At 35.3% G+C, this 11,558-nt stretch overlaps 1 pseudogene; it reads left to right on the top strand.

The window, feature by feature from the left end:
• Nucleotides 1-4,175: 4,175 nt before the first annotated feature.
• LOC128283906 (protein argonaute 4-like) lies at nucleotides 4,176-7,299 on the top strand (annotated as a pseudogene).
• Nucleotides 7,300-11,558: the final 4,259 nt, after the last annotated feature.

The following is an 11,558-nucleotide window of genomic DNA, read 5'->3' as shown; positions in this document are numbered from 1 at the left end:
AAGAACACCATATTTTTTACAACACTGTAATCTTGAGCCAACATCGCAAGTAAGAGACAATAACACCAATTTCATTGCACTAATCAAGCCAATTTGGTAACCTCTTTCTTTTATTTTTCTTATTGCACATAGGGATAATGTGCCGTATAAAGTGAGGGGGTGGTAGAATTTTTTAAAATTTTTTTTCTAGTTTTAAGTACTTAAAATTTTCATTTTATATGTGTTTTTCATGTGCTTGATCTTGTAGAAATACAAGTGATTGGTTAGGAGCATATGTTAATAGGATTTTGTGAATAAATTATAAATTTAGTTTCATTATAATTGATTCTAAAATTATCTAATTTTAGACTACTTAGTTCAATTTATTACACTGTGAATAGATTTAAGATGTTAACTATACCACATTATAAATAGGTATAGAAATCGCATGCATGTTTGATTGAATTATAGGTTGTAGAAATTGATAGACTTGGTCAATTTAATCCATGTATTGGATTACTTAGGGACGACCTAAGGCATTGTTTAGTAGACAATGTTTTGAGCAAATATTTTCCCTAGTACCTTATTTGAGCCTGAATCCATTTTCTTGATGAACCAAAAATGAAGCCTTAAGCTTAATGAATAATTTATTTGATCATTTATTTATTGATCCTTGCACAGATTTAGACGCTTGACCATTGATATTGAGGGATTAGGTAGATACATCACGGTGATTTCAAAAGAGAAAAATGATTGAACTAAGGAATTGATTGGTATAGTGAGTACAAAATTTTTGAGCTTGTAGAAAAATAAGGAAAAATGCCAAATCAAGAAAATCTCCAAGAAAAATAAATGAATAAATAAATAAATAAAAGCAAAGTGAATTGGAAAAAAGTACGCTCACATTTGTTAGAAATGTATATTACGAGCTCGGATGAAATACTTATGAATACTATACTAGGCTTTAGTAAATGGAGAAATAGGGAGGGTGAGAGCAGTGGATATAAGGTGGTGAGCTACATATACAATTGGGAAAGTATTAAGAACAATATAATGTGCCAAAATACTTTCGTGCTTAGCCATTTTGTCGAGCCTATATTTTTGAATTCTGAACCAACCTAAGCCGTAGAACATTACAAGTCGAAAAGTCCTACGTGACTTAGGTAATACTTTATGTGGATAAAATTGTGCTAAAGATTGATATTTTTACCACTTATATTAATTTGAACGTAATTTTATATTTATATATTTGTTTTGATTGATACATATATTTGATATTCTTTTATTTGTTTGCTTTGTAATTAATTAAATTACATCTAGTTTTAAAATTGTTAGTCAATGTTGTATCATGATAGATTTATATGTTTATTTACACCATCTTGTTAATCTATTTATGTCCAATTTCTTGTCCCAAGCTAGCTCAAGTGCATTTTATTTTCTCGCATGTTTATTTTGTAACAGCCCGTTTTAAGTCAAAACGGAATAGTAGTTTCGGGATCACAAATTTAAAGTAAAAATTATTATTTTATTATTATTTTAATGCGTACAACATGAAAATATGTTTGTGTGAGAATTTCGTTAAGAAATTTTATCGTTTGAGTGGTTAATTTGATAAAAAAGACTAAATCGCTTAAAGTGGAAAATTGGAGTTCTATAAGCTAAAAGGGTTTATTAGCTATGAAATTAAATAGTTGATGAAATTTATGTTGCAGTTATCCCATTATATTAGTAAGTAGACAATTATGGGCATTGTTTAAGTGATTTTTGTTTATTCATTAAAAGGTTAATATAGTAAATTAGTTAATAATTAATGTAGACACTCAATTTTTCCCAGGCCCAGAAATAAGTCTAAAAACAAAAATAATAAACCCCCCAAAAAAAAAACGAAGTCCAAGTTCAGTCCAGAATTACAAATATAATTTGGCCCGATCGGAATGGCCCATTACTTGAAAGGATTTAAGGTCCATCTACAAGTTTGACTCATATGGAAATATAATCTTCAATGATATGCAATCTTAGATGTGATATGCAATCTTAGATATGATTGCAATCTTAGATATGATACAATCTTAGATATGATTGCAATCTTAGATATGATATACAATCTTAAAAGTTATGATTTTGTAATCTTGGAGATTTAATTTGTAGATATCCTTTAATCTTAACTGTTGATGTAATTAATCTGTACCGTTGGATTTGGGGGGGCTCAACTATAAATAGAGGCCTCTCCCCTCATTGTAAAAGAATTGGACTTCACTTGAGTTTTGGAAAGCAATAAGAATTCTTGAGAGCATTCACTCAAATTTCTCTCCCTCTTGCGTTCTTATTTTCTACGGTTTGTTCTTATTTATTCTTTGTTCATCTTTGTTTTCAACCTTTTTTATTTAATCCCTATCTCCTTGGTTTTTAATTCTCTTTTATATTTTATTTTTAATAATTTTAGTATTATATCAATTTTTTATTAAATTCTATATTATTCATTGTTTTAAAAATATATTTCATTTAATTGAAAAAGTTTTTCTTAAATAAGGTAATGTTTGGTGTTTAGAAATTTGAAAAATAGTGCGCTAACATGCTGGGTTGTGATTTTTTTCGTTTGACTAAAATAACCAAATGTCCTTTTAATAAATTTTCAAAATCATGAGATAATTTTAGTTACGAGGATTTAAAACATCGTGTCCTAACATGCTGGATGTGATGTTTGTATACTTTCAGAACAAAGGAATCTCAAGTTTCAACTTTAAGTTATTCAAGTTTTAAAATATTTTCAAATTTTCGACATTAGGACAATAAATAATCAATTCGGTACCAATTTTGGGTGTTACGAGGGTGCTAATCCTTCCTTGTGCGTAACCGACTCCCGAACCTGTTTTCTTGCATTTCGTAGACCAAAATGTTTTATAAAGGTGATCCAATCACACTTAAAAAGTTTGGTGGCGACTCCCATTTTCATTTTTCAAAAAGTCAAACCCCATTTTTCAAACCCTTTAAAAAATGGTTTCGACAGCTTGGTGACTCCACTGGGGACCTATAAGAGAGTCAAGCCGAAAATTGATTATTTTTTGTCTTAATGTCAGAAATTTGGAAAATTTTTAAAATATGTCATTTTTACATGTGTTAGTTGCATATGTTTGTTATTGTTTACGCACACATTGCATTTGCATAACCGTTGTGGTCACACCCTTAAGTGGGAGTGAGAAGCTATGCTTTCGTGAGGTTTTCACCTCCGCATGGGCTAGTGGATTGCTTCCGGGATACATCTGCACCTATGTCTTCGTGAGATTTTCATCTCTGCATGGCCATAGGGAAATGTGTCCCCCTGAACCGAACTTGGTCCATATGAACCTATAATTGGTGAGGATCGAGGAATCTGCTGGTTCAGGTACCCTTGCTTTAGAACCGAACTACATATAGTGAACTTTAAGTGCTTGCCCCAGGTAGTATGATGATGACCTTTAGTGCCTACCTTTATAAGTTCTTATTTATTATTTTTTTATATATGTGACACTGACTTGTTTTTTTTATTTTGCTATCATTGCATGTCATTTATCATTAAAAGGTGTCGATTCAAGGTTCGATTTTTGAGTTAGAAAGTTTTGTAATAGGGAACGAATATCGTAATAAAGTGGAGGAAAACTCTTTCGTTTGTGTTTGGACAGAGAAAACCCAGATAGAAAAAGGAAATGGTGTCATCGAAGGATACACATCAGAATTATGGGACCACACTCTCATTAGTGTGATGCAAAATAACCTCCAAGAGTTAAAGGAAATATGGGATTAATGGAGTAACGAAGCCAAGCGGTTGTTCTACAAAGCTTATGGGGAATTGCGATTTGCTTGACATGAAGATAGATGAACAATTCAAGGTGAGCGTGGGGAGTACTGATGGACACTTCTACCATTACAGATGAATATAGTCATCTCGTGGATGGTAAGGGTTTAAGACCTACAAAATTGAATTGGATGGAAAGAATTTTGTTTATGATGGTAGAAAGGCTCACTTACTATAGGACTGTTACCAAACAACAAGCTGGAATTTACTGTGGTACTTTAGGATGTTGTACTTGTCAGAAATAATGGAAATGCAAGCCCTGATGACCGGGACAACCCAAATGAGCATGAAAGAAAGAGATTAAAGAAGATCGTATCATTTAAAGACCTTTAAAGTGGAGATTAGCTATGCTGCGGAGATACCCATGCAAGCAATTCGAAATGTTCTGTGGAGGCAGAAATTTAAAGATTATCAAGAAGCACTGAGGATGTTTGATATCATTGGCAGTATGCTGCGAAGCTGGAATGCCTACTTTTTCGCTAATCTTTCTTTCAAGGTAATCAGAGCAACTTCACAGACATTGGAGGAGGTGTCTTTGGCTGTAGAGCTTACTTCATCGGTGAAGCCGTAATTCAAATTCAAGAGATAGCTGATCATTTACAGATACTGGTAGAAAGGGCAAGCACGTTGAGCACCAATATGAGCTACAGTTCAGATAGAGGTCGAGAGTTAGCTTTGTTATTAGATAGGGTTAAGACTCTGGGCCTACGAGCGAAAGCGTATTTGTAATCCGTTTTACGAAAAGATTTTTGTTCCTTAAATAACGTTTTCTAAAATAAAACTGAATCAAGATCGATACCTTTTTACATTCATGCATTTGCATTACATTACAAAAAAAAAAGAAGGTGTTGATTCGAAATTCGATTCCTAAATAGAATAGTTTTTCATAAGGAAACAAATTTCTTGATAAAGTAGATTATAGTGTGGTCGTCTGAATATAGCCAAGTAAACACGACGAGAGAAAGCTGGTAGTCCATGGAGGAATGCATGATGTAATTGCCAGAGATTCAAGCCAACAAAGGTTATCCAAGAGCATGACGAGAGAAAGCTGGAAGTCCATGAAGGAATACATGACTTGATTTAATTGCCAATGAAGATTATCCAAGAGCCAGCACTTTTTGATGAGTATCATGGAGATAAGCGAGCAAGAGATCTTTCAGATTAAGCAGCAAGGAGCTAGCAAAGGCATCTTTTGGAGAATTTACAGGATTCGACCATGAAGAAAAGATCAGCGTTTACTTGGACTATGAAGGGCAAGATCGCATATGTAATCTATTTTCATGTAAAGAAATCTGTTTTCTAGAAAACTTATTTTAATGGAATTGAATTCAAGATCAACATCTCCTTTTCTTTTGCATTCATGCATTTGCATTGCATCACATCAAATGCATTTAAATCCATAAAAAGACCCTAATTAGTTAAAGTTATTAAAAAGAGAAAGAAAAAGAGAGAGAGAGAAGTGGGTCACGGCTGAGTGAAAAAGAAGTTGAATGGGAACTAACGACGTTCCCTTACATATCCTTGACTTTTGTGTTAGGAGGGATAGCTTACCCGGAGAAAGGGGTGTTTGGAAATGAAAATCATCCCATCAATGTCATACATGAGGAAGGGACTGAACAAAGAAACCTTGAGGGCATTTGCCCTTACGAACTGGGAATTTCTTTAAACAATTGGACTGCAGAAGTACTTCCTGTAATCTTTAGGAATTTTACGGAGTAATATTCAGAACACCCTTGTTGCTCTAAAGCCTAAGAGTAATGAGATTTCTTTTAAGAAGTGGGCTCATGTTCAGACATTTTTATTTTCAATAAAACATACTTTTATTTATCCGAGTAAATATTCTTTCATTCTGATTCTTTTGACCTTTGACATTCTTTATAAATTTTCATTTCATGTAAATAGTCATTTTTGAATTCATTCATTGTATATTCTTTTGTGTGCCTATCATAGATCCCTAGATATCAATGATACGAGCAACAATACTACAGATTCAGAGTTCCTTTTGAGTGCGATATGTGTTTAGAGGAATCTCAGTACTTTGAAGGTGACAGAAATTGTGACTTGTTTCTGAATTTGTTGAAAATGGTTTTTACCCCATGAAGTGGTGGTAGGAAATATAGCCTTAGAGGAAGGAAAATTGTGAAATTGGAATTAGTTGAGGAGACAAGACAAGACCTTGTTGAGACTATTATGGGAATTCAAAAATGTGGTCCAAAAACACATGCCGGAGGATTTGCAATTGCCAGAATAAACATGAGGTTTTGGGGCACTGTTGGTCCACCATGAAAAGGGATCGCATCAGTTGTACAATGAATGCCAAATTTAAGGGAGTCAAGACTTATGGGGCATGTATGTTATGGGCCCGAGCTCGTCAAAAGTTTCAAGCTGACAATGACTCATTTTTGTGGATGTCAACTGCTCCATTAGGAGGGGAGATAGCTTCATATGCCAATATCACAAAGTCAAAAGTCATCCATTTCAAAAAAAAAAAAAAGAAAAAAAAGAAAAAAGATTATATATAACTGCACAATGCCAAAAGTTTGCAGTCTTTTCAAAGATAATGCGCCATACCACAGTACAACAAAGGTTGCCAAAAGAAAAGAAAAGAAGAAAAAATTACGAAGATGACCGAGACTGGTAAAATTGGCATAAGAAACTACCGCCTACTCTCTATGCTTCTACTGGGCAAACACCTTCAATTCCAGTTGTTTCAAAGGTTCTAACCATCATCCTTGGAATGGGTGCATTGTTTGTCTTTCTGAAAGCGATCGATGTCGTCAATAGCTGCGATGGTTAGCTCCAGTGGTGGCCATTGATTTCAACTATGGGGCATCAGTCGCATACGATCTCTGAAGCTTAAAAGGATAGATTCTTTCTTCAAAACCAGTTTCTGACAAAGTAGATGACTGTATCATGAAGGAAGCTCTCTTAGACTTCTATACAAGTTCAAGGAAGAGGAAACCTGATCAAATCATTATTTTTAGGGATGGGGTTAGCGAGTCTCAATTCAATCAGGTTTTGATCAAGTTATTGAGGCTTGCAAGTTCCTTGACGAGAAGTGGAACCCTAAAATTATGGTTATTGTTGTACGAAAAACCATCATACCCAGTTTTTTCAGCATTGATCTCCTGACAATGTGCTACATGGTACTGTCATTGCCAACAAAGTATGCCATCCAAAGAACAATGATTTTTACCTTGGTACTCGTACTGGAATGATTGAAATCACAAGGCAGACCCACTATCATGTTCTCTTAGACCAGGATGGGTTTTCGGCTGATGATCTACAAGAGTTTGTTCATTCTCTATCCTATATGTATCAAAGGAACACTATAGCCATATTTATTGTGGCTCCTATTTGCTACGCTCATTTAGTAGCTTCACAGTTGGGGGCAATTTATGAAGATTAGGGATGCTTCAGAAACATCATCGAGTTATGGTGGGATGTATGCTTCGGGAGTAATCTCTGTACCTCAGCTTTCCAGCTTGAAGGATAAAGTCAGCAACTTCATTCTTGTCTGCTGAGAATCATTGAACCATCTTTTTGTAGGGTTTGACAAACAACAGCCAGGACTATTGCTGGGGCAATCCCTTTCTCATGAGTTTATGAATCAAGATTTTTCCTCCAAGCTTTGATGGAGTCAAGAATTGAATACCTCTAGTAAACTTAACTTGAAAGTATTCATCCTAAGCAAACGTACCAAGAATGGATGACACAGACTTATGACAAAGAAGGTTCGTCCAAAAAAAATTTCATAAAGGAAACCTTGTGCTGAAAGAGATCCTTCCCATGCAAAAGGATGCCGAATTGGGAAGGGCCATATGTTGCGAAGAGGGCTTTCTCTAGAGGTGCGCTGATTTTGACAAGAAATGGATAGGAAGAAATTATCTGATCCAGTGAATTACTCGGTCAATGAGTACTTTGTCTGAAGGAGAAGGGAAGCCAAGGTGAAAACTTGCAAAGGGCACTTTGGGACTTCTATTTCAAAAAAAAAAAAGAAAAAAAAGAAGAAAAAAAGAAAAGAAAAAGATAAAAAAAAGAAAAAAGAAAAAAGAAAAAAAAAATGGAGAGGCCAAGGTGAAAACCCGCAAAGGGCGCCTTGAGACCAAAGGGGTTTTGAGTTGAAAACCCGAAAGGGCAGCTCAAATTTGGAAAGTCATGCAGTGACCTTGCTATACTGAATTCGACGAGAAGTGAAGTATGTTACTTATCAAGGCATCAACGAATTACTTTGGATCTTTTAAACACATGTTGAACTCAAAAAAAGTCTTTATGGAGCTGGTGTATAGACGTTCAAACGGCGTTGTTTGGGGCATCTGGTTTATGTCCTATTTACTATCTTTGAATTCTTTTTCTTCGCAAATATATGTTCTTAGGTTAATCTTTTCACATTCCTTCCAATAATTTGTCCAAATCTAATTATCCTCAGGATCCATTTATTTGTCTTCCATTATTCATAAAGCATGTTGCATTGAAATAATGATAGATGAACTAAAATATCTTCACAAACGAAGTTTTACATATTACTCTGGAAATTTCTAGATAATACAAGAAACTGAAACAAGACAATTGTTTAAGGAATTCTCATATGTATGGGTTGGAGATACTCGAGAGATTTTCTTCTTCAGTCCAAAAGGTGGTTGGATGTTTTAAGCAATATTGATTTTAAGAAAGGATCATTTCATAAACATCTTCAGTGGGTCGTAACATTCGAGGAATGGTATGGTAGACCAAATTGATGGAGAAGATTCGAGGCATACGAGCAGAGTATGATTGATATGTCGAGAAGACCAAGGTGGAAAGCTCGATAGATGAATAAGTGATGACGTTTGAAATAGGAGTTATTTTCATAAAAATTTTGCATCATAATATGTCTAATTAGGAGCATGGCATCTTAATTATTTGGTATAAGCATAAATTCCAGGAAATCAATTCTACAAGTGGATTCCCCAGTGGACAATGTAGCAAGATTGATTGAAAATTACAAAATTCAGCGCCTTAATCCCTAAGCGGTAGGGTAACAGTTAAATTTGCAGATCTTATCTCCTAGCAAGAGTGGAGCAGATCAAGACTCGCCTTAATCCCTTAGCGGAGGGTAACAGTTCACAGATCTTATCTCCTAAGCGAGAGCAGAGCGGATCGACGACGACTCGCCTTAACCCCTAGCAAGAGGGTAACAGGCTAAAATTATAGATCTTATCTCCTAAGCGAGAGCGAAACGATCAACGACGACTCGCCTTAATCCCCAAGCGGAGGGTAACAGGTCAAAATTGCGGATCTTATCTCCCTAAGCAGTAGTGGAGCAGATCGAAGATGCACCTTAACCCCCTAAACAGTAGGGTAACAGGTTAAAGCATATCAGATCTGGCCTTCAGGTGTTCACGCTGAAGCAGATCCAAGATGATTTGGCGTCTCTGTATTGTCAGAGAACAAATTGAAGAAACAGATTTGGCATCTCCATATTCGACGGAGAGCAGATCGAAGACATAGCTGATTTGGTTTTTACGTGCTTATGATGAAGCAAATCTAAGATGATTTGGCATCTCTGTATTGTCAGAGAACAAATTGAAGTTTGGCGTCTCCATATTCGATGGAGGGCAGACACATAGCGATCCGCCTTGGATGTTTATCTTTGAAGTAAGATCCAAGATGGTTTGGCATCCTTGTGCTTACAAGGAACAAATCGAAGTCATAGCTGATTTGGCTTTCACGTGTTTACGTTGAAGCAAGTCTAAGATGATTTGGCATCTCTGTATTGTCAGAGAACAAATCGAAGTTTGGCGTCTCCATATTCAACGGAGGGCAGACACATAGCAGATCTGGCCTTCAGATGTTTATACTGAAGCAAGATCCAAGATGGTTTGGCATCCTTGTGCTTACAAGGAACAAATTGAAGACATAGCTGATTTGGCTTTCACGTGTTTACGTTGAAGCAAGTCTAAGATGATTTGGCATCTCTGTATTGTTAGAGAACAAATCGAAGTTTGGCATCTCCATATGCGACGGAGGGCAAACACATAGCAGATCTGGCCTTCAGATGTTTGTACTGAAGTAAGATCCAAGATGATTTAGCATCCTTGCGTTGACAAGGAGCAGATCGAAGACATAGCAGATTTGGCTTTCACGTGTTTACGCTGAAGCAGATCTAAGATGATTTGGCATCTCTGTACTGTCAGAGAACAAATCGAAGAAACAAATTTGGCATCTCTATGTTTGACGGAGAGCAGATCGAAGACATAGCAGATCTGACCTTCATTGAAGCAGATCCAAGATGATTTGGCATCTTTGTATTAGACGGGGAGCAGATCAAAGACATAGCAGATCTGACCTTCATGTGTTTACATCGAAGTAGATCCAAGATGACAGATTTGGCATCTCTGTATTAGACAGGGAGCAAATCGGAGATAACAGATTTGGCATCTCTGTATTAGATGGGGAGCAGATTGAAGAAGCAGATTCGGCGTCTCTGTATTAGACGGGGAGCAGATCGAAGATAACAGATTTGGTGTCTCTGTATTAGACAGGGAGCAGATCAAAGATAGTAGATATCGCCTTCCTGAGTTGCAGTGAAGCAGATTGAAGCCGTCAATAGGCCATTTAAAGAAGATCAAGAACTCAAGACTCGGCAAGACTGGGCAAAATTGGTCTTTTTTATAGTCTTTGCTCTATTCCTGTTACACAGCAATGAGCAAAGAGGGCAGTATGAACACTCAATTTTGCCCGGGGCAAGAAATAAGTCTAAAAACAAAAATAATAAACCCCCTAAAAAAAACGAAATCCAAGTTCAGTCCAGAATTACAAATATAATTTGGCCCGATCGGAATGGCCCATTACTTGAAAAGATTTAAGGTCCATCTACAAGTTTGACTCATAGGGAAATATAATCTTCAATGATATGCAATCTTAGATGTGATATGCAATCTTAGATATGATTGCAATCTTAGATATGATACAATCTTAGATATGATTGCAATCTTAGATATGATATACAATCTTAAAAGATATGATTTTGTAATCTTGGAGATTTAATTTGTAGATATCCTTTAATCTTAACCGTTGATGTAATTGATCTGTACCGTTGGATTTGGGGAGGCTCAACTATAAATAGAGGCCTCTCCCCTCATTGTAAAAGAACTGGACTTCACTTGAGTTTTGGGAAGCAATAAGAATTCTTGAGAGCATTCACTCAAATTTCTCTCCCTCTTGCGTTCTTATTTTCTACGGTTTGTTCTTATTTATTCTTTGTTCATCTTTGTTTTCAACCTTTTTTTTATTTAATCCCTATCTCCTTGATTTTTTTAATTCTCTTTTATATTTTATTTTTTAATAATTTTAGTATTATATCAAATTTTTTTATTAAATTCTATATTATTCATTGTTTTAAAAATATATTTCATTTAATTGAAAAAGTTTTTCTTAAATAAGGTAATGTTTGGTGTTTAGAAATTCGAAAAATAGTGCGCTAACATGCTGGGTTGCGATTTTTTTCTTTTGACTAAAATAACCAAATATCCTTTTAATAAATTTTCAAAATCATGAGATAATTTTAGTTACGAGGATTTAAAACATCGTGTCCTAACATGCTGGATGTGATGTTTGTATACTTTCGGAACAAAGGAATCTCAAGTTTCAACTTTAAATTATTCAAGTTTTAAAATCTTTTCAAATTTTCAACATTAGGACAATAAATAATCAATTCGGTACTAATTTTGGGCGTTACGAGGGTGCTAATCCTTCCTTGTGCGTA

This window comes from Gossypium arboreum, chromosome 11, assembly GCF_025698485.1.
Source record: "Gossypium arboreum isolate Shixiya-1 chromosome 11, ASM2569848v2, whole genome shotgun sequence".
Taxonomy (NCBI): Eukaryota; Viridiplantae; Streptophyta; class Magnoliopsida; order Malvales; family Malvaceae; genus Gossypium; species Gossypium arboreum.
Note: the sequence above shows the minus strand (reverse complement) of the source record. Positions and strands in the feature narration are given on the sequence as shown.